Consider the following 24,405-nt stretch of genomic DNA (forward strand, 5'->3'; position numbering starts at 1 on the left):
ACTCGCTCATCCCTAGTTACAACCATATAAAACTTGCTCACGTTTTGCTCTGGCTTCCGCCTGTTCGCGTAGCACGCTCTCACGTTTCTGAGAAAAGTGATAAAAAAAAAGTGAATCTTTACTCACTGAAACAGTTTCACCACATTGTTGTTCTTGCTCTACATTATTGTCATCTATACGTTTGATAAGAGTAGTACACTTGTATGACTTTCCTTTGTGAAATACTTTGCGAATTCCATCTCAGCCAGTTTGTGTAAGTCTTAATACTTGTACAGATGAATTCTGGGTAGATTTGGGCACGCCTCAGAATCGTAGTGTGAGCGGTATTGGAGCGAGACAGCCTTAAAAAACCGCTCCGCGCTCTGACCAAATTCCGCTCGCTCCGCTTCTCCCTCACGCTCAGCTCCACTCCGCTTACATGATCTGGTGTATGGCAATAAGACGGCCTTGGATATGTGCGTGTAGGGTGTATGTGTGTGGGTGGGTAGGTTAATGATATACTGCAAATTCTTGCTGTACAATATTTCTAGTAAAGCAATTTCCCAAAAAATAAATCACACCAGAATTTTTTTAGTTTTATCAAAAAGCAAGAAAAAAAATCTTTCATAGTGTTCCATTTTACTTCTTTAAAGCATTGTATTGCACATTTCCCCCTTTTTTCACAGTATGGTTCCACAGTAGTTTACAGATTCTCCAGCATGGCAGATGGTAGGAAATGTCACTGTTCATTCTAGCCAGCATTTGTACTTGCCTGGTCTGCACTCTCTACCCACCAGGCCACAACCAAAGCAATAAGGCAAAGACTGATTTTAAAGAGTCGATTATCATGGGCTAGCCCAGATAACTTTTAAAATCATTTAAGTAAGCAATGTTGGCAAAGGACAGTGCACCTAAAAAGTAACTATAATTATTATTTTGCATTCAGCCAAATGTGAAAATCTGATCTCTTCTGTCTTGCCCCTCCACTTTTGCTTAAAATATTACGGCATTAAAATCGGACTCATCTTCTGTGTTTGCCTGAAAATGGTGCAATTGTGTTTTGGTTATCCCATAAAGGAAATTATTATGCTTCTCAACCCAAAATAAATCACATTTTCATAACTAGACAACAGTATTGTATTAATACATTTGGCAACTAATGAATTTAATTAGCGTTTACTGCTTTATTTATCAAAATCTAGTATGCTACAAACCATATCAAAGAACTGGATTCTTTAAGTTATAATATACAGTGGTACCTCAGTACTCAAACTCATTAGAACTCGAATTTCTTAAAAGTCGAACCAACCAGGTCGAAAAAAAATGACCAAGAACTCGATCTGAATCTCAGAAGTTGAGCTGTGAAGGCCAACCTAAGATAACTTGTAAGCACAGGCAAATGAGTCACGCGGCAAGTCTCTCAGCGGAAACAAAGGGTAACGCTTCAGTCTCAGTCTCGCATTCGCTGTGACAGCATCGTTTGTTGGTGATAGTGCTTTTTTATTGAAAATATCAGGTAATACACTACTTTATATCATTTTGGTAGCCATTGCACATTGTTTGGATACATTTATTTTCTTACTTTACAAATTTGTCATGCCCGGCTCATGTGATCCTCCAGTGTGCTATGCCCCCCTCATTAACCTCATGTGATATCCCGATGTCATCAGCTGTTTCTCGTTATTTCCAATTAGTCATGTGTATTTAAGTCTGTGTTCAAGTATGTTTCCCCAGTCCTGTCATTTAAGTCTGCTCTGTGTTGTGCCTTGTTTGCCAGGAATAAACCCGGTGTTCTTGGATTTCCATCTGCCTGACCCTGATTTCGCGCTCGATGCTCGCTCGTCCTGCGTGCGGGTGTGACAAAATTACTATTTTGATAAATGTGCCTAGATGTGTTTAGGATAGGCTCTTCTTGTTTTATCCTGTTCATTTTGTGTTTAAATGCTAAAAAAAAACATATTTATGTGTAATTTTTATGGGGCCGGGAACCAATTAATTGGTTTTCCATTATTTCATATGGGGAAAATTCGATCAGAACTTGAACTTTTTAGGATTTGAACCCGAGTTCTGAATGGATTAAGTTCAAGTTCTGAGGTACCACTGTAACTTAGGAAGATAACATTCCATTAACACAATGGATATGTTGTTGGTTCACTAGCTGGCTATACATCAACTGGTATATTTTTTAAATAGCTAAATGCATGCCAAATGTGTGAAAGCAGTGCTTTATAAAACATTTTATAAAAAGGAAATGAAAATGGCACCTGGCTTGCTTTTTCTGGAGAAACAAAAAAATCTAAATTACTGTCATGTTTTTTCAATGAAACTCTGGCAAAACAAAAGCCAAACCTCATTAATTCACACAGGTATCTTACTTAAACATATGGGCATGTCAATCAAAACTCAGAAACATGAGCTAATACAAAAGTACGACAAAACACTGTCATCCATACCCCTGGAAAATATTTTGAGAGTGACTCTGTGTCACACCCCGCTCCGTCCGCTCCTGATGTGTGCCACGCCCACCTCGTTACCTCGTGTTCAGCCCTGATCGTGATCACCTGTGTCCTGTTATGTCTAGCCCGTCTTTTGTATTTAGTCCTCGTCTGAGTCAGTCTTCCCCAGACTTGTCATTGTAGTGTCAGAGTGTTGTCCGTCTTCGTGAAATAAATCCAGTTTACCTGACGTTCTGGCTGCACTTTGCCTGCTTCCCTGCTCGCCCTCCCCGTGAATGCTGACAGAATGACAAGTCTCTCCGAAAGCACGGAGCGCTTGCACGGTAAAGGGATCAGCGCCGTAAGAGACGCTATTCCCCGGGTGCCGAGAGCCCTTAAAGGGGCAGCGCCTTCTTGCCCGGCGCCCATCCTGGCGCCCGTTCCGGATCTGCCCGCGGCGCCGCCTGTTACTACTGCCGCAGCTCTGCCCGCGGCACCGCCTGCTGCTGCTGTCGCCGCCCTGCCCCCTGGCTCGCCCGTTCGGCCCCTGGCTGTGGCTCGGTGGCTGCCTGCGGGTCCTGCGCCTCGGGGTCGGCGGTCTCCGCCAGGTCCCCCCCTGGATCCTCGGTGCCGGTCCTCGGTCCCGCCTCCGGCTCCGTGTCGGCCGCCTCCGGGCCCCCCTGCTCCGGCTGTGCGTCGGACGGCGACTTCGCCGGCTCCGGCTGCGCCTCCGCCTGCTGCAGCTTCCCCCTCCTGCCTGCCTTCACTGGTGTTCCCTCCTGCTCCCTCCATGTCCCCTCCGTCACTCCCTCGTCCCGTTCCCTTGGCCCCTGGGTGGTCCCCTCCTGCTCCCTCCTCCCTCTCGCCTGCGGCCCCTCCGGCCGCTGCCCGTCGCCCGCCTGGGCTCCTTTGGGCTCCCCTGGTTCCTCCTCCCTTTCCCGTTTTGCCTCCTGTCCCTGCTCCTCCTCTCTCTGTGTCTCCTCCGTTCCCTCCTCGTCCCTTTGTCCCTCCTGTCTTTGTTTCTCGTCCCCCTCTGGTTCCTTCGTTCACTCCTGGCCCCTTCGTGTCGCCTGTGGGTGTTCCTGTTGTGTCTCCCTTTTCTGTCTGCTTGTCTGCCCTTCCTGTTCTTTGTCGTGTCCTGTCTTTCGTTTCGTCCTTGTTCCTGTTTTGTGTCTATGTCTTGATCCCTGTTCTTCCTTGATGGTTTTTGGTTCCGCGGCGGAGGAACAGGCTGTGGCTGGCCTCGCATGGATCCCAAGAATCTCGGCTCGTCTAAGGAGGAGATCCTCCTCACAATTCGGCTGAGAGAAACCGAATTGGAGATTAAGAAGCAGGACTGCCAAGCCCAAATCTTACGAATTAGGGCTTTGGAGATGGAAGCAGAGCGGGACGCTGCCGTGCAAAGGGTGAGGGTAGGCCAGCCACAGCCTGTTCCTCCGCCGCGGAAGGTAAGCTCGCCCCTTGAAACTGCTCGCTCCACCGCTCGTGCCGGTGTAGGTTCGCCGGACGAGAACGTGCGTCCTAATCCTCAATCTCCGCTGGGTTTAACTCGAACTCCTGAAAAGGAGAACATTGGATTTGACGTGAGTCGCCATATTGGACTCGTGCCCATATTTAGAGAAAATGAAGTGGATGCATATTTCCCCATCTTCGAGCGCATCGCGACCACTTTGAATTGGCCCAGGCACCTTTGGTCGCTTTTGCTTCAATGCAAACTCGTAGGGAAAGCTCAGGAGGTATGTTCGGCTCTTGGATTAGAACAGAGTCTAGATTATGATGTGGTGAAGGCCACTGTTTTAAGGGCTTATGAGTTAGTGCCCGAAGCATACCGGCAGAACTTTCGGAAACTTTGTAAATCCGCCCAGCAAACTCACGTGGAATTCGCTCGGGAGAAGTCACTCCTCTTTGATAAATGGTGTACCGCTAGTGGTGTGACTGACTTTGATCATCTTAAAGAGCTGCTTTTGTTAGAGGAGTTTAAAAACTGTGTACCTGATCGTGTGGTTATATACTTGAATGAGCAAAAGGTGACGTCTCTTGCGGAAGCCGCCACCCTCGCTGATGAATTCATACTGACCCATCGAACCGTGTTTGTTCCTACCCCTATGCCTCGTAAACTCCACCCTAGATCGGTGCCGACTCCTGAGACGGCTGTTTCTACCTCACGCGTAGAAACCAGGGAATGTTTCTATTGCCATGAAGTTGGTCATCTGATATCTGTTTGTCCTGCGCTTCGGCGCAAGAATACCCGTTCGGCTGTTAGGAAGGTAAATGTTGCTGATTGTGTTATTGATGTCTCGCCGCCAGCCCACTCTGTTGAACCTGCCTTCAAACCATTTGTGTTTTCTGGTTTTGTTTCGTTCGATGATGCCGATGTAAATACCCCTGTAACCATTTTGCGTGACACTGGAGCTGCTCAGTCCTTTATACTAGACGATGTGTTACCCTTTACTGACTCGACGTACACTGGTTATGATGTTCTTGTGCAAGGGATTGAGTTAGGAACTGTGAGAGTGCCTCTGCACCAAGTGTATTTGAAAACCGATGACTTCTGTGGTTTTGTTAAAGTGGCTGTTCGACCTCGTCTCCCTGTTTCGGGTGTTACGTTCATTTTGGGGAACGACATAGCGGGAGGAAAGGTAGTTCCACTACCCGAGGTAGCGTCAGAGCCAGGGTGCTGCTCTGACAATTTGGATGTTGAATATCCTGCTGTATTCCCCACTTGTGTTCTCACTTGGTCCCAGGCTCGAAAATTTGCAGACATTGAGCTAGCTGACACCTTTATGGCTGATCAGATCACCATTTTGCCCCCGTGCTCTGGTCCAGAACCTGAACTAGAAGAACTTGTTCCACCCCAAGCCACTGGTAGCATATGTACACGGGGAGAGTTAATCTCCGCTCAGGAAGCTGACCCCTCCCTGAAGGAGTGCTTTGATTCGGCCGTGGAGAAAGCAGACTTAGCAGACCACTCAGTATCTTACTTCTTGGATCACAGTGTGCTAATGAGGAAGTGGACACCTCCTCAGTCTCCCAAGGAATGGGCTACGGTATTTCAGGTGGTTGTTCCATGTCCCCTTCGACCTCAAGTATTAGCCTTAGCTCACGATCACCCGTGTTCAGGTCACCTTGGAATTAGGAAGACGCTCGCCCGCATAACCAAGTGCTTCTATTGGCCAGGAATAAATTCAGACATAAAAAGATACTGTCGTTCGTGCCATGCCTGCCAAATAGTCGGAAAGCCGAACCAAATTATTCCCCCCGCTCACCTGCGCCCAGTCCCAGCGATTGGGGAACCCTTCGAACATGTCTTTATTGATTGTGTGGGTCCATTACCCAAAACTCGTTCAGGGAATAGTTATCTCTTTACCCTAATGTGTGCCACCACCCGTTATCCCGAAGCAATACCCATGCGGAGCTTAAAAACAAAAGGGGTGGTGAAAGCGCTAATAAAATTTTGTACCACATTTGGTTTACCGAGATATGTACAGTCCGACCAAGGGTCGAACTTTACTTCTCGGTTGTTTTCGCAGGTACTGTATTACGTGAATTGAATATTAGACATCAGGTCTCCAGTGCTTATCACCCGGAGTCCCAGGGTGCCCTCGAGCGTTTTCACCAAACGTTTAAGACAATGTTGCGAACTTACTGTTCAGAGGCAGGAAAAGATTGGGATGAGGGAGTACCTTTGCTTTTATTCGCAATTCGGGATACAGTACAGGAATCCACTGGATTCAGTCCAGCTGAGCTTGTTTTTGGGCATACGCTACGTGGTCCCTTGAAGGTACTGCAAGAGCAGTGGTTGTCCCCGAATCCACCTCCTCAGACTAGGAATGTGTTAGGCTATGTTAAGTCTCTGCGTGAGCGCCTTGGTACAGTCAGGGACTTGGCCAAGCGCTCGTTAGGTTCGTCACAGGAGGTGATGAAAACTCGTTTCGATAAAACAGCTAGAGAACGGTCATTCCAAGAGGGAGATCGCGTGTTAGTCCTTTTGCCCTTGCCTGGCTCGTCTCTTCAAGCCCGGTTTTCAGGTCCTTATAGTATGCAGGAAAAAGTAAGTCCCACAAATTATATCATTGAGACCCCAAACCGCAAGCGGAAAACTCGCCTGTGTCATATAAATATGCTAAAACCTTACGTTGATCGTGCTGACCCCGTTCCTTCGTCCGCTTCTGTTTTGCTCCCCTCTGCTGTGGTTACTGTGCCGGTGCGCGAGTACTCGCCCGAACTCGATGAGCTGCACCTCGGGAGAAATTGTTTGCCATGCGCTCGCCTACCTAATTCAGAAGCCCTTAAAACCCTCGAGAAAAGGCTGGCTCACTTACCCCGGGCCGCCCAATCGGATATCCAGGCCCTAGTGCGCAAGTTTCCGTCGCTATTCTCCGACACCCCTTCGCAGACCCCTGTGTTAGAACATGACATTGATGTTGGAGATCATATCCCCATTAAACAGCACCCATATCGCGTTAGTCCTCATAAGCGGGAGCTATTAAAGAAGGAGACTGATTACCTGCTGGAAACGGGTCTTGCCGTTCCTAGTTCCAGTCCCTGGAGTTCACCCTGTTTGCTTGTCCCAAAACCCGATGGTACGTCTCGTTTCTGCACCGACTATAGGAAAGTCAACGCGGTAACCAAACCCGACGCCTTTCCGCTTCCTAGAATGGAAGATTGTGTGGACCGCATTGGGTCCGCTCGGTTCGTAACCAAGCTCGACCTCCTGAAAGGATATTGGCAGGTACCATTAACCCCTCGTGCTTCGGAGATCTCCGCCTTCGCTACCCCAGACACCTTCCTACAATACACGGTTATGTCCTTCGGATTACGTAATGCCCCAGCCACATTTCAGCGACTAATGAATATAGTACTCGGCGGTGTTAGACATTGTGAAGCTTACTTAGATGATGTGGTTGTCTACTCTGACTCGTGGGAACACCATATGACGGTGTTGGACCTAGTTTTTACTAGATTAAAGGAGGCTTCGTTAGTGTTAAACCTGGAGAAGTGTGAATTCGGACAGGGCACTGTCACTTACTTGGGTAAACTGGTGGGACACGGAACAGTCAAGCCTGTGGACGCCAAAGTCCAAGCTATTACGTCGTTCCCCATTCCAAAGACAAAGAAAGACCTTCGCCGCTTCCTGGGGATGGCGGGTTATTACCGCTGTTTCTGCCGAAATTTTTCGGATGTCGTTTCACCCCTAACCAATTTACTCCGTAAGGACGCCCAAGTGAATTGGTCTGCTGAATGCCAATCTGGTTTTGACTCGGTAAAATCTCTGCTTACTAGTTCCCCCGTGTTAGCTGCCCCTGACTTTGGTAAACCCTTCAAATTGGAGGTAGATGCCAGCGGTACTGGAGCCGGCGCTGTCCTTCTCCAAGAGGACGCCGCGGGTTTAGACCATCCGATTTCATATTGGTCAAAGAAATTCGTGAAGCACCAGTTGGGATACAGCACGATAGAGAAAGAGGCCCTCGCGATGTTACTCGCTTTGCAGCACTTCGAAGTATACGTAGGTGATAGTCCCCAGCCTGTGACTGTTTTTACCGATCACAACCCACTTGTGTTTCTAAACAAAATGTGTAATTCCAACCAACGACTCATGCGCTGGTCCCTCATTGTACAAGCGTTCAACTTACGGATTATCCATAAGAAAGGCGCCAGTAACTTGGTGGCTGACGCCCTCTCACGTATGTGACCTTTTTTGTATAGACTGGGGTAATATACTGTGTGTTACTACCTGCTTGTAATTTTGTAATTAACTGGGATTGTGGAACCTATGAGGTTCACACTTGTGGGGGGGGGTGTTACGCCCCGCTGTTGTTCGCTCCGCCCCTCCACCAGGACCACTCAGCTTGACCCTTGCTCCGCCTCCCCGTCTGGACCCCGCCCACGTTTCCCCGCAAACCGGCCGTCACTTCCGTCCGGCGGAAGTGAAAAGCCGGACAGAAAGAACCCTCGAGAGCTCTGCTCATATTTTGGATTGTGTTTGGTTTACTATTTGATTGATTATTGTGTATGACGGTTTTTGGTTTCTCGGATTACGATTTCTCGCTTTGCCCTTCTCTGTACTTCTGCCCTGGTTTTGTTTGCTTTCTGGTTTTCGATCTTTCGCCCGGTTTTTGGTTTACGACTTCGCGCGCCCCTCGGACTTTACGCTTTGGCTTGTATGTGTGTTTGTATCTGGTGCGTAGGGAGTGGTTGCCGTTTTGTTTTGTTATACTTTGTGTCCACTGATTTGGATAGGGAGTTAGGTATAGGTTTTGTTGTTTCTGTGTTCTTTGGTAGTTCAGTTAGACTTGGGTTTCGTTCGGTAGTTGGGGTTTTGTTTATTGTTTTGGCCTTTATCACTCCTGAAGCTCTTGCACCAGGTTTGCTGTTCTGTGTCTGTCTTGCGTGAATAAAATATAAAAAAAACTATAAAAATATCCCCTTTGTCCACGTGTGTTCCCTTGTACACCACACCCTGTGTTCCCCTTTCCCCATTCCCTTCCTCTGTTACACCCTAACCCCTAGACAGGGTCGTAACAGCCCGGTGTGCGCGCCTTTGGGGGGGATTCTGTCACACCCCGCTCCGTCCGCTCCTGATGTGTGCCACGCCCACCTCGTTACCTCATGTTCAGCCCTGATCGTGATCACCTGTGTCCTGTTATGTCTAGCCCGTCTTTTGTATTTAGTCCTCGTCTGAGTCAGTCTTCCCCAGACTTGTCATTGTAGTGTCAGAGTGTTGTCCGTGCTTGTCCGTCTTCGTGAAATAAATCCAGTTTACCTGACGTTCTGGCTGCACTTTGCCTGCTTCCCTGCTCGCCCTCCCCGCGAATGCTGACACTCTGGCTGCCAAAGCAGCTTGTAAAAAATTTACAAAGCAGAAAAAAACTATGAATTGAGAGAAACTCCTTCAAAACGCTGAACATAAAACCAGATCTTTGCCTTGCTGTTATCCCAACAAAGAGTTTAAGCACAGGTATGTTAAAATAGCACAGAAATCTGGCTCTTACTCTTCATAATAAACAGCAAATGTGCTCAAAGCAACTTTATTTGATTCTGAAACATGAAGGGGGAGTTTTCAGGGATCTGAAAAGGACTATTGACATCATCAATGAATTCCGATCCCCTGGCTGTGAAAGAAAATTATGTCTTTAATAATTACCCAGAGGCATTAGCTTCTATTTGGGTAATCACGAATTGTCATTCCTTCACCATTCAGAATGTAATTATTACATAAAGCAGTTAGAAAGTGATCTATATTTTGTAAAACCTATTTATAATCTTTCAAGGTATGTAGATATTTTCAAGAACCAACTCTGTGCCTGGTTTAGGTTTGTTTTATCATAACCTGCCAACCAAACCACAAATGAATCTCTGACATTTCCTGGGAGAAACCTTCAAAAATTGTGATGCTCTGGAGAAAGCTGTCAAGCAGAGAGAGTGGGAAGGGCATAGAAATGGAGGGTGGAGGGAGGATGTGGAAAGTTCTCACTTGTATCATGACTTCTTATCAATATAACGGAACACAGAACAATACCACTGAACAAAATAAAGAAAATACATAACTAAGATCATCATCACAGATTCACTTTTCACTGAATTCACAAATCTGCAGGATTATTGTAAATTCTTAAAGTGTACAGAAATGTGAATTCCTGTATAATGCAACTATGTCAAGTGCAGTTTCTATTTAAATAAATAAACCAACTAGCAAAGAAGGAAATCCTTGCTTAGTGATGCTCACAAGAGTAGGCATCATGCCAAACAGGATTGCCTTTTCCAATGAAAACAGAGCTTAAAACCTGGGGTGATCCCTCTAAATGAGATGTACAGTATACAAAAGGTGAAGAAAAAATCACTGAAAAAAGTGATGCACATGGCCAAGCAAACAGCTGATGCATGTGTGTCACTGCTGCTTATTCCATACTGTTGTTATTGTCAGATAATGGAAAACTTTTTTTCAAATATACCTTATTTCAAAAAAGTACAGAAAATAATAAGCTGGGAAGAGCTGATTTCTGACCACAGTGGTGTATGCTAGGTGCAGTATAGAGGAAATAGAAAAGTTCTTTCCTTTGGCACTTCTGGGAAGAGTCTGTCTTTGTTTTGAATTTACTTGCATGTTCTTTTCTTTTCTGAAATGTCATAATGCACAATTTTTGTGTAATTTTCTTAGTGAAAGTCCTAATGAAAGCCTTTGTTCAGCCTCTAATCTATAGGTCAAATTCAGTGTGTGATTAGGAGTTCCACATAAAAGTGAGTTTATCAGCACAACTTAAATGACACCTGCGTGAGACTTTAAAACCCAGGGCAGTGTACAATTAACGGTGGAGTTTAGCTACTTCAGTATTTAATTTGGGGGAATGATGACTCTTTTGAGAGGTAAATTTTTACACCTGAAGTTAACATCAGGTAAGAGATTCTTATGTATTTAATAATTAATGTTTAAAGACAAGTAACATCCATCCATTTTCTGTACCCACTTCTCCTATTCAGGGTCATGGGGGTTCAGAGCCTATCCTGGAAGCTACAGGCACAAGGCAGGGAATAACCCAGGATGGGGGAAAAAGCAGCTGTATTATGATGAAGTTGCATTTATGCTTTTGGGGTTTAAGCTAAGTTATGCCACGTATGCTGTTCCATAGAACGACATTAAACCAATCCCCAAAAGCCTCTGAATGACTCTCTGCAATTATAAGCATCAAAATCGGTTTTGTGCCCATATTTTTCTGTCCTGTAACAATAAATGAGGGTGGTGCACCATAAATGTAAATAATACAAACATAAACTGGCAGAAAACCAGCCAAATAAAGGTACATGCAAAGTACCTAACATGGAAGTTATCTGAGCTGAATGGCTTTGTGTGGTAGCCACTATATTAAATTGCTGACATGCTTATAGATTCCTTACTAATGCTCAGCAAATGGCTCTGGCTTAAATTTTGCTTAGCTACTAGCAGTCCTTAATATTAATGCTATTTAATAGCAATGTCGTAAAATGTAAATAACTGTTATACGATGGCATGGCTAAAGACATATTGCTTGTGTGCTCCATGTCACAGTTGGAAAACACCTTTGAGTTTGATGTTAGCCACTCTGGTGTACGGTGAATACTGTACAAACTGACATGTTGGCTGAAACTCATTCTTTTTGCTTTTCACATCAATATTTAACACAATGGTATTACGATAAATTAATCTTTTTTATTCACATTTCACATTTTTGATTCACATTTTGTTTCAGCCAGCCAACTTCCAAAATATATTTCTAGAAATTTACTATTTAATAAACCAAGGCCCAAAAGAAAAGTATATGTAGTGTCAAAAAAATCCTATATTAGTATTTCATTGGCATTTTTTATCTTCAGACTATATGTATATTTACTATCTTTAGGTTATTAAGTGCATTCTGTTTTTATACATTTTTGTTCTTTAATGAGTAAATGGTGATTTGTTGTAAATAAAAGGTTCAGCCTTCTCCCTGTATACATACATTATACATCTAATTCATTCTCAGTGATTGACTCAAGCAGATTTCATATTACAAGAATTACATCAACAGCTCATTACCACGCATTTCCTATTTATATATGCTTGAGATACCATTTAGCTTAGGAGTCTGGTTAACCCTGACAGTAAAGAAATGGCATATTTGTATTTGTGGATTTGTATTTGGGACTAAGACACGCACAGCACTGGACTCAGGGTATCAAGAAGCAGCAGATGGCTCTGAGAATTTACTCTGAGCCTGGGGGCCAGCCCTCATCAGCTGAACAGTCTCCAAGTGTATTAATTCATTCATATCAAGTATATATAATCATGCCAAATTAAACAAAATACAAGAACACTAAAAACTAACAACCCAAAAACACGACACTTTACTGGGTAGATTGTTTTAACTCTTACAAGATATAATGGTATTTAATTCAGTGTAACTATGTGCAAGAATCTCACTTGACTGAATTTTGTTTTATTTGATTAGAAATAACAAATGCAATTATTGACAGAGGTGGATGTGTCTTGCTTGAATTGTTGTGCTGTTCCATTTCTGTAGTACTTATTTACCCCAATTCAACTGGTAGTGACAAATTGCAGACCTTTTGAGAAACAGGAAGTAGAATAAGAAACCGCCAGTCTTTATATTTCCGAAAGAATAAAAAAAATCATAAAATATATTGCCAAATATGCTTTCGGTTAATTACAGGACTGATAATGTGCTTGACAAAGTGTAGCTACTCTCTATTATTGTTGCCCGAAACAGTTAACAGTTCCAGTTCTAATGTAATTTTTACTGCTTTTTACATAAAAATGTTTATCTTTCCTTTCTACTGCACTTAAAGCAGGAAAATGATCAAATTAGTACTTATCATATAATCATGTTACTTATCACCAAACGTGAAGGACAAGGTTATAATGAGGTAAGTGACATTCACTGCAAATATAGGGAATGCTTTAGAATTACAAAAAACATTACATTTCAGAAAGCAGAAAAAAATCATTTTATTTATGTAGCTGGTTCATTGTGTGGTCCAGTTATATATAGTGAGCTATGAAATAAAGATGGGAAAATAATAATATAATAATTATAACAAATTATAATAATATAATAATACCATTGTTTCTGGAATGATTTAGTACATTGATTAAGCAAAAGTTTAAGGATCCTCTTTTAAATCTTATTAGGTCCAACTTTGTGGTAATGTAAAATTAATAGTAACCTAAGATTCAAATATTTAACAAAGCCACTGTGTTAATGATAATAAAGTCCACAACAAAAATAGTGACTCATAACCCATTAACAGTTGCTGATTTTGCTGTCAAATTTAGCTCATTATGTTGCACTCGGTCATCTTCTCCAAAAATATGGTCTACATTCAGTAAGTTCCAGATGTATATGGTTTTTCCAATCTACTGTATATTGCATTATACTGTTTACTCACCCCTCAGTCCACATCCAGGCAAAGATGACCTGTTCCATATCTGGACTTCATTATTTTTAAATAATAATAAAAGCAGCAACATCCTTGTTTGCATGTTATACCATCCATCCATCCATCCATCATCTACCGCTTGTCCGGGGTTCGGGTCGCGGGGGTGGCAGCTTCAGTAGAGGCACCCAGACCTCCCTCTCCCCAGCTAACCCCACCAGCTCCTCGGGGGGGACTCCGAGGCGTTCCCAGGCCAGCCGAGAGATATAATGTCTCCAGCGAGTCCTGGGCCTGCCTCGGGGCCTCCTCCCTGTAGGACATGCACGGAAAACCTCTCCGGATAGCCGCCCAGGAGGCATCCGCACCAGATGTCCAAACCACCTCAACTGGCTCCTTTCGACGTGAAGAAGCAGCGGTTCTACTCTGAGGCCCTCCCGGATATCCGAACTTCTCACCCTATCCCTAAGGGAGAGCCCAGACACCCTGCGGAGAAACCTCATTTCGGCCGCTTGTATTCGCGATCTCGTTCTTTCGGTCATTACCCATAGCTCATGACCATAGGTGAGGGTAGGGACAAAGATGGACCAATAGATCGAGAGCTTGGCTTTTTGGCTCAGTTCTTTTTTAGCCACGACGGACCGGTTAAGCGCCTGCAGAACTGCAGACGCCGCTCCGATCCGTCTATCCAGCTCCCGATCTCGCCTACCCTCACTCGTGAACAAGACCCCGAGATACTTAAACTCCTCCACTTGAGGCAGTACGTCTTCCCCAACCCGAAGAGGGCAAACCACCCGTTTCCGGCCGAGAACCATGGTCTCGGACTTGGAGGTGCTAATCCTCATCCCTGCCGCTTCGCACTCGACTGCGAACCGCCCCAGTGCATGCTGGAGATCCCCAGCAGATGAAGCCAACAGGACGACATCGTCTGCAAAAAGCAGCGAGGCAATCCTGAGGTCACCAAACTGGACACCCTCGACGCCTTGGCTGCGCCTAGAAATCCTGTCCATAAATATGATAAACAGGACCGATGACAAAGGGCAGCCCTGGCGGAGCCCAACACGCACCTGGAACACGTCCGACTTATTGCCGGCAATGCGGACCAAGCTTCTGCTCCGTTCGTACAGGGACCGGATCGCCCACAACAGTGGACCCCGGACCCCATACTCTCGAAGCACCCCCCACAGAGCACCTCGGGGAAGCCGGTCATAAGCCTTTTCCAAATCCACAAAACACATGTAGACTGGATAGGCAAACTCCCAGGCCCCCTCCAGTACCCCCGCAAGGGTATAAAGCTGGTCCAGTGTTCCATGACCAGGACGAAAACCGCATTGTTCCTCCTGAATCCGAGATTCGACTATCGATCTCACCCTCCTCTCCAGTATCCCGGAATAGACCTTCCCAGGGAGGCTGAGAAGTGTGATCCCCCTGTAGTTGGAACACACCCTCCGGTCCCCTTTCTTAAATAAGGGGACCACCCGGTCTGCCAATCCAGTGGCACTGTCCCTGACCTCCACGCACTGTTGAGAAGGCGTGTCAGCCACGACAGCCCCACAACATCTAGAGCCTTCAGGTACTCCGGGCGGATCTCGTCCACCCCTGGGGCCCGGCCACCACGGAGTTGTTTAAGCACTGCGGCCACCTCAGCCTCAGTGATGGACAAGCCCCCCCCCAGCACCCTCGGGCTCTGCGCCCTCAGATGTCTCAAAGGCAGTATGCGTAGATGTATCTGAGGCAGGGTTGAGGAGGTCCTCAAAGTATTCCTTCCACCTCCGGATGATGTCCCCAGGTGAGGTCAACAGCCCCCCCCCCCCCCACTATAAATAGTAGGAACCAGGAGCTGCTTCCCCCTCCTGATGCTCCGTATGGTTTGCCAGAACCTTTTTGAGGCCGACCGAAAGTCACTTTCCATGGCCTCACCGAACTCCTCCCACGCCCGGGTTTTTGCTTCTGCGACCGCCCGAGCCGCGTTCCGCCTGGCCCGCCGGTACCCGTCAGCTGCCTCCGGAGACCCCCGGGCTAATAATTCCCGGTAAGCCTCCTTCTTCAGCTTCACGGCCCCCCTCACCTCTGGTGTCCACCATCGGGTACGGGGGTTACCGCCACGACAGGCACCGACCACCCTGCAGCCACAGCTCCGTACGGCCGCTTCCACAATGGAGGTCCGGAACAGTGTCCATTCGGACTCAATGTCCCCTACCTCCCCCGGCATGCAGTCGGAATTCTGCCGGAGGCACGAGTTAAAGCTCCAGCGAACAGGGGCCTCTGCCAGACGTTCCCAGCAGACCCTCACTATACGCTTGGGCCTACCAGGTCTGACCGGCTTCCTCCCCCGCCACCTGAGCCAACTCATCACCAGGTGGTTATCAGTTGACAGCTCTGCCCCTCTCTTTACCCGAGTGTCCAAGACGGAGGGCCGCAGATCAGTTGATACGATTATAAAATCGATCATCGACCTGTAGCCCCGGGCATGTTCGTACCATGTCCACTTATGGACACCCTTATGCTCGAACATGGTGTTCGTTATGGACAAACCATGCATTGCACAGAAGTCCAATAACTGAACACCACTCAGATTCAGATCAGGGAGGCCGTTCCTCCCAATCACCCCCTTCCAGGTCACACTGTCATTGCCCACGTGAGCGTTGAAGTCCCCCAGCAAAACGATGGAATCCCCCCGCGGCACACCAAATAGCATACCGCTAAGGGAATCCAAGAAGGCCGGGTACTCCGAACTGACATTCGGCGCATAAGCACAGATGACAGTCAGAGACCTATCCCCGACCCGAAGGCGCAGGGAAACAGCCCTCTCATTCACCGGGGTAAACTCCGATGTTAATGCACCGAGCTGTGGGGCCACCAATAGCCCTACCCCAGCCCGGCGTCGCTCACCCGCCGCAACTCCAGAGTAAAAGAGCGTCCAGCCCCTCTCCAGGAGATTGGTTCCAGAACCCAAGCTATGCGTTGAGGTGAGCCCGACTATATCTAGTCGATACCTCTCAACCTCACGCACAAGCTCAGGCTCCTTCCCCACCAGAGAGGTGACATTCCATGTCCCGAAAGCCAGTTTTGTCAGCCGGGGATCGGACCGCCAGGGCCTCCCTTGGCCGCCACCCGATCCACAATGCACCGAACCCCTGACATTCCCCTTGCGGGTGGTGGGCCCACCTGGGGACAGTCCCGCGTGCCTCTTTCGGGATGTGCCCGGCCGGGCCCCACGGGCCAAGGCCCGGCCACCAGGCGCTCGCCAACGGGCCCCTCCCCCAGGCCTGGCTCCAGGGTGGGGCCCCGGTGACCCTAGTCCGGGCGAGGGAAACGGGACTTTGAGTTTTAACTTTTTCATGGGGTTCTTTCGGATTGCTCTTTGTCTGGCCCCTCCCCTGGGACCTTTTTGCCTTGGGAGACCCTACCAGGGGCTATTGCCCCCGACAACCTAGCCCCCAGGTTCACGGAGGCACGCAAACCCCTCCACCACGATAAGGTGGCAATCCAAGGAGGAGCATTTGCCAGCTAATTATTTATTATAGGATAATACACAAATAACAGTCTTACAGGTCAAAAATCTATCCCAGCTCTATGACTTTTCAGCAATAGGAGCTCCACTAAATGTAAACTGCTGCATATTTGGGTATTTTCCATATGCCACTTTACCTGTATATAAGCACATATAAAAACAACCCTTACATTATATTCAATATAGTTATACATGTGCTACAATCTGTATATTTATTCCTATTAATCATTCACAAATACTACTGCAAACCATACACAGAAATAAGTGAGGTTGAAATGATTTAGCTCCTTTGTAGAAAAATCTGGGTGGTCCGCTTTCATTTGGTTGAGTGATTCCCCCACTTTAGTGTGGCTTATGTAGCTTTTTTCTAGGCCTGGTCCAGGTGACTCTTCCACATTGCAAACACTCCTGGTCATATATTTCCTGGTCATACATCACAATATGACAACATTAAGAAATGGAAATTCCACATCCAGCCTGCTATCATGCTGTTTCTCAAGCATGAACAAAAGTGTCCATATGTCTGACACAAGTAAAAAAATTGCTTTAACCTCATTTGCATGTTAGTAATCACCAGGGAGCAGAAACATCAAAGCTTGATAATAGGGCAGAGGATAGATATTAGTGATGAAAGCTCTATGACTAGGCCATATTTAGGTAGGGGTGACCATATTTTGCTTTGGAAAAAAAGGACAGTGAGGGTTGGATGCAAAGAGAGGCTTCAAAACAATGCAAATATGCACACAGAAAGTATTCTGACTGTAGAAAACAAATGTCAAAATGAAACAAAGCTAACTCGCAGACATTTAAGACATTGTACATCCCAAAAAAAGAGGACAAAACTGGGAAAAAGAGGATGTATGGTAACCCTAGTTTAGGGAAAGACTCACTTTCCATTTGTATGACTATATTGCAAAATAACAGTTTCAAAATAGTGATCACTTAGCACACCTTTCCTAGTCTGGCTACCAGCCCCCAGACCCTTGGAAATACAATGAAAGGGATCACACACAAACAATTAATGAATATTTGTAAATAACACATTTTTAAAAGTTTGCAACAATGTCACACGTACAGCTTTAAGGTATTTTAAAGGACAAGTCATGTATCAGTTTTGAAGTCTTTCTGCCACTGTCTTTTTTTTTTTGTTTATCATAAAATTCTACATGCCCCTCTGCCTGTCACATCCATCACAGCTCCCAAGGTCAGAGGGAGTTCTGCTGGGGGATTCTCAGCCTTGCTGACAGATTAGCTCAGTGAGGCTATGTACTGTATAATTGCTGCCTCAATGAGCTTGTTTTCCACAAAAGATCAGGGGGAGAAACTTCTGAATCAACTAAACAAGATTAATAGATTCTTTCATCACCTGGTTCATGGAGCTCGGCAGCAGCCTAACCTCTGTGAAGTGTACTTAATGAGAACAGCCCAAAGACACTGAAAAGATCTCGTTTTACACTAAATTAAGCAGGTGTGTTTTTCTTCACTATTTTAAATGTGGTTGCACCTCTAATTCAATGGTTCTATTTAAAAAAAAGGGACATAACAGATTTAATGAAATGGTGGTAGACATAAATTATGCAAAGAACAACAAATGCAAATACCTGAATAACACAAATGGTTAGCTCATTAAAATATTTTCTGATATAATAGCTGTTGAAGTATCAACATCACAGCAGTGTGATGTAGAAATATTATTATAGGTGTCTCATGAGGAAACACTACCTTTTTGTGAACATTCATAAACGTGAGGTGAGAAATATACAGTACGGATAACTGGAACAAACTTTAAACAGTGCAAAAAAAATGCTGTCAAGTAACTGTGAACACACACCCACACTCACACACACACACAAATTATTTATGCAATTTAAATTTGTCCCTGCTGATATCCAAGGTGATATGAAACATGTGACCTCTCACACCATGACTTTTTCTGGCCCCCTTTATTAAACCTTACAGTAAGCCTTTTCTTTAAAAGACCGGCAATGAAAATGTCGGTAAAAACAAGCTGTGAAGTTCTGCCTGGACTGACAATGATATATAGGTTTCTACACACCTTCCATGTACTGACCCTTTTCTTGCTCGCTTTTCTTTCTTATTAAATTGTCACAGTATCACACTGTTCTCCCATAAAGGCTAAGGTGGCGAAATCGATATGAAACTGTGACCTCATAGCTGCAAACACGTGGAGAGCATGATAGTAGTAGATGATGTAGTAGTATTGCAAAGAATGTGTACTGACTACAATAAGAAACTGGAAATTCAGGGGGGGAGGGGGAAATCCAGTTTAATTTTACTGCTAAATCAATCATTCAATTAATTTTTATTGGATTTGACATCTTTAATATCTTTTATATTTCATTATATTTTTAATGTACCCAGCCAACCCTTTGTATTTTCCTGTTGCACATCCAAAATTACACCATAATAGTGCATAGGTGCATGGTTTCCTAGCAAGGGAATATTCCATGAAAATGCATATTATGAAATTGCTAACCCACTGAAAGCACATGAGTTTCCAGATAATGCATCTATAAACTACCACTTTCTAGATGTGGTGTAACAAAAGGATTATGTCTTCCAGTTGACTGAATACCCATCTACTTCATACCCATGATAAAATAAGATCAATTGCTCCATTTTCATGCTAGGAAAATAAAGAACCAGAATTATATTAGCGGGTATTTATGTATTTAAGCGAAAGATTCAGTTCTGTTCAGATGATTCAATGCCAGTAACAGCCCTTTTAATACTTACATCTCTGTTCCAAAAAAAATGTAAACTGGTTACTAATGAGAAGCAAGAATGTCAGACTCCTTTTGATGTATGCAGAAATGTCATAATAAATTATTTTAGTCAACAAATCAGGGGCGGGTCTCCCAAAACCTTCTTAATGCTATGTCGTTCATAAGATATTCAGGAGGACACATTCCCCCTATTTCCAACACCCCTGGAATGTACATACCTCTCTAAATGTGCCAAAGTCAAAGTATATCAAAACTTTGGTTCATAAGGTTGACAAAAGTCGACAATGCAGGTTCATTTACATCTAAGTCTAATATATTTCCCTCCAAAAAGCACCCTGGAATAGTCTTTAGTAGTGAATACTAAAGTACATAGGACATTCTCTTATGTTCAGACAGTAATAAAACTTTTCTTTGGGCTATTGTGTCATTGCTTGTCTCAATATCAATGACATGTGCACATATTGGTGCAGCAGGTGTTTTATAAAACAAATTAAATAAAATGTTGATACTAAAATCTGGGAAGGTGGGTTTGTGCACCCAATCGGCAAAAATCACATTTACGGTTAGATGATTCAATTTGTCAATTTTGCATTTTATTTTTTTGGTTCTTCCCAGTTCTGATTAATGCAATACTTTGAAGGATTCCTGCAGTGTTATATGCAGTCTCACGTGGCAATCAAGCAGTTGCTGCATGGATTGAATAACCAATTCTCAAGCCATCGATGTCAACAAATCCGGTGTTGCAGCACCTTTTAATGTCACTTTTAAGAAGCTCTCCCTTCAGCAATCTCTGTTTGGGAAACAGACGTAGGAAGGCCAATATCTTTCGTAAGATATCTCTTTAGTCTTTGTAAGATGCTAAGAGTCACCGATATTGGGATACCCGCCAAGTTCATGAACTGGAACTTCCTCCTGGGACAAAGCTGTCTCCTTCCTTTCTCATTTGCCTGCTTCTAAATGCCTTCCCATCTATCTTTTTACACTCCATGATCCTGGCTTAAGATTCAGACTTGCTGATTTATAAATGTTTGTCGATTTATTTGTTTGTTTGATTACTCACCATTTTATATTTATTTGTATGTTTATTTATATTTTTAGCTAGGTTGTTTATCATAGAACAGATAAGCAAGTCCTACTCGATGGACCATCATTAGTTCCACCCCCTAAAAATCCAAGTAGGTAAATGTGACACTGGTACCTGTGCCAATGAATTGGAAAGGTGCACTTTTTGATGAGACCACCTAAATCAACTCCTGAGAGTTAATTAGCTGGCACCAGTCTGTGGTATGTTGACTTCCAGCCAACGTTGACACAGGCATGCAAATGTCAGCTGCAGCCTTTTGTAATCCAGGCAAGTCTCTTACTTGAAGCATTTTAGAGTTTGAGAATGGTGAATTTTGTAATAGAAAATCTACAACACAGTCCAAACACCTATTACATTTTAGCTTTTGCATTACATTTCATTACTTAATAACAAAAGGAATAAAATAATTTTGTAAAAACGGGGAGGGGGGGGATCAAATGTGTATTTTCATAATTTAGTTTTTTTTTGAAAGGTACATATTCGTTTGATGATTTTTTTTTCTCCCTAGATTTTTCTCAAAGCTTGAATATAAGATCAGAGCTGAGGAATATGCAAGATAAATTGTGGAGTGGAAAGATTTGTATATGTGTATGCCAGTCCTTTTACATGAATAAATCCGGCAACCTGTCACGTCAACTTTTTTAGTTTGCTTTTACAAGACATGTCAGAGTAAAAACATATCTGGTCTGTTTCTGCCAATATGACATTAAAAAGAATGAATAATGTTATAGACAAGATGTAAAAGACACTTTAAAGGAGACATTGGGAAAATATAAATATATTTTTCTATACTGTCAACCATCATAAAAACAGACTCCACACCAAATTCACAACACATGCTGATTCAACTTGTCAGAGGTCCGGTATAGAAGGCTGTCATACTGTTATTTTCATGGCTGTTATGTGATTGATCCCCTGGGTTACTTTGAAAACACAAATGCTTTTGCATTATTATTATTATTATTATTATTATTATTATTATTATTATTATTATTAGTATTATTATCATCTTCATTATTATTATTCTTCAAGTAAAAGCTCTGTTTTCTGTGGCTGTAAATCATTAACAAAAAGACACAGGGTCTTACTGAGAACCACTGTAAATGCCTCTCAGCAGTAATGTCTACATTCATAGCATCAAATAGCTAATCAGTAAAAACAATGATTCTTCTTCTTCTTACTATTATTATTATTATCATTATATGCGAAATTTAGGTATACTGTATATTTCCATAAATTCATCCCAAAGTTTTTAAGGTTCTCCTGGAATTACTTTGGTTTTATATGTGCAGTAATCATAACCCATAACACTAAAGTAATTATGTACCTCACACCTCTTTTTTACATTGTACCCTGCCAGTAAATCATCACAGACTTTCTCTGGCAATCAGAATTACAGGTCCTAAACCCCATATGTTAACATATGATACTTACAGCAAAAAATCCCTGCCTGCAATTTATTCCCGATGTTAGCTATGGTTCCTATTAACAGCACCACATATTAGATATATTTGATGTGATACCTCAGGGCAATATGGTGTTAAATAGTTAATAGTTTAGTTTTCTAGATCACATTCTCGTAGTCTTTGAAATAAGCTTTTAGCTGTAACTAACTTGTTTATGTTTTTAATCTCTAAAAACATGAAATGAATGAACCACATACAAGGTTTTATCCTGCTTTAGAATTGTTTAGATTTAACCATTTAATTATACGACAAGGCACACCTAATGCAAATATGCAACATGCTACTCAAAGTTGTAAAACCTCTGATTTAACTTAAGCAGAAGCTGATTTTCAAAATTGTGAGAGTCAAGCCTAGCTGTTTTAGGACTGAAAAGCAATCCTGACTGAAAAGCAATCCTGCAGTGCTGAAAAGCCTCTCACAGGCAGCCGATGCAAGAAGAGGTGTATTAGTCTTAATAGAGAGGCAGCAAATAGCAGGGAACTTGAGCAGAGACTCCCTGGTGTCTGAAACACAGGCCAGATATCCATCCAACTCTTTGCTGGCTTCATGTGTTGTCGGCTTCAAAGAAGCGAAAAAAAATCTTCATCAGATGAAGTGTTGAGCAATTCCTTATTGTGGTCCGAAGGCTCCAGGTGCAGTCTGATGTAGTCCAGGCCTACAAGCAGAGTGAGGAGACACAGAGAAAAGTTTGGTTGAGGGTCTTCTGGGAACAAATTTTATGGGTTTTGTCATTAACTACATTTATGTGCAGTCATCCACACATTTAAATGTCTAAAATCATGCAAATCCCTTATTTTAGCATAAATTATAATAGAATTTCAAAGCCACATATGATATGACAGTATTGTTTCAAGAAACACTAAGGGATAACTACAACCTGCTGCATGAATACTATACATCAGATATTCATATTGAGATCACAGCCAAAGAACGGCTTATTATTCCTAAAAAAGTGCAATATGTTTGATCGTATTGGTATGGCTCAAAAGTTGGCCAGATTAGAATTTTTCTTCGAGTTTGTTGCTTGCATTAATTTACCTCGTTTTATGATGGTCTCATCATTTGTCCAAGAGGTCCGAAATTTAGGGAGAAGGATGGCAGCTGAGATAATTTCAGGATCTTCAAACATATGCTTGAATAGTATTTGGATTCCTTGTTGAAGGGCATCCACAAGTGGGCCACAGTACCTGAGAGAATGGTGGAGTTGCTGAAGTTTCAAGCTTAATTGATGGACACTAGGCAGCAGCCACCCCAGCTGTGTATTTGTTTCAGCTTGCAAGATGTTGAGTACTTTTGCAACTGGACGCATTGTGTTGGTCCACTCTGTCAAGAACAGCATTTCTGCTGGATTAAACCTACAGGAGAAAATCGGCATGATCAAAGAGTATACTACAGTAAACCAAAGTTGTTTACGTCAATAGAGGGGAAAAACACTTGCATTGGAAGCTCAAGAGAGGTGCATATATTCCTAATTGCACCTTTTCCTGCTTCTTTGAAAATTTGAAGAATTCTGTCAACAGCCATGAAAGTTGAATTCCACCGTGTTTGGTTTGGCCTTAAAAGCTGAAGCCTGCTTTCTGCTTCAACAGCTTCAGCTGCTAATGCTGATCGGCTGCTTTTATTCCATAAAGCTTGGCACTTGCCAAAGACAGATCTGTAGAGTTTCTTGTAGTGTTCATTTAAGAGAGCTTTTTGGGCATCAACACTTGAGACTAGGTTAAGTATGTGGCAGGCACACTTTTGATGTTTTGGTAGCTGGAATTCGAAGCCATCGTCTTGGTCCAGGAGTAGAGAGGCGTCTTGGAATTCCACACAATCACTTCCCTCACCACAGCCTTCAGAATCACTGTCATCACTTTCACACTTGCTTGCCTCAGCCTCGATATCATTGTTTTCCACAAGAAAAACTCTGAAAGCCTTCAGAAAGTTGGAGCCACTGTCTGTGGTTGTGCAAACTACCTTGTCACGTATTTCATACTCTGAGTGGATATCATTAATAGCACTGGCCAGTACCTCAAAAGTATGAGAGCCCTTTAATCTTCTGCAGGCAAGTGCAACGGAATGTCTTTCAAGACTTTCAGGGTTGATCCAGTGAGCTGTTACACCAATGAATGGCTTTCTACATGAGGTCCAACAATCCACTGTAGTTACAATCCACTCATGGCAGCAGTCACTTTCTGTTTCATGATCAGAGCAGCTTCAGCTATCTTGGAGCGTAAAGTAGGCCTTGTAATAACAGAACTGCCAGGCTGGAGTGTACTAATCAGCTCTTTAA

General features: G+C 43.8%; 1 protein-coding gene and 1 long non-coding RNA gene across 4 annotated transcripts in view; both read right to left on the reverse strand.

The window, feature by feature from the left end:
• LOC111838542 (protocadherin-9-like) overlaps positions 1-24,405 on the reverse strand; it is a 313,609-nt gene that overhangs the window by 183,514 nt on the left and 105,690 nt on the right. The window lies entirely within an intron of this gene.
• On the reverse strand, positions 6,388-7,876 carry LOC140592545 (uncharacterized). The gene is made up of 3 exons (XR_011992868.1): positions 6,922-7,876; positions 6,550-6,814; positions 6,388-6,445 (listed from the first exon to the last, which is right to left on the reverse strand). It is a non-coding gene; the product is annotated as an uncharacterized lncRNA (long non-coding RNA).

This window comes from Paramormyrops kingsleyae, chromosome 1 (assembly GCF_048594095.1).
Source record: "Paramormyrops kingsleyae isolate MSU_618 chromosome 1, PKINGS_0.4, whole genome shotgun sequence".
NCBI lineage: Eukaryota > Metazoa > Chordata > Actinopteri > Osteoglossiformes > Mormyridae > Paramormyrops > Paramormyrops kingsleyae.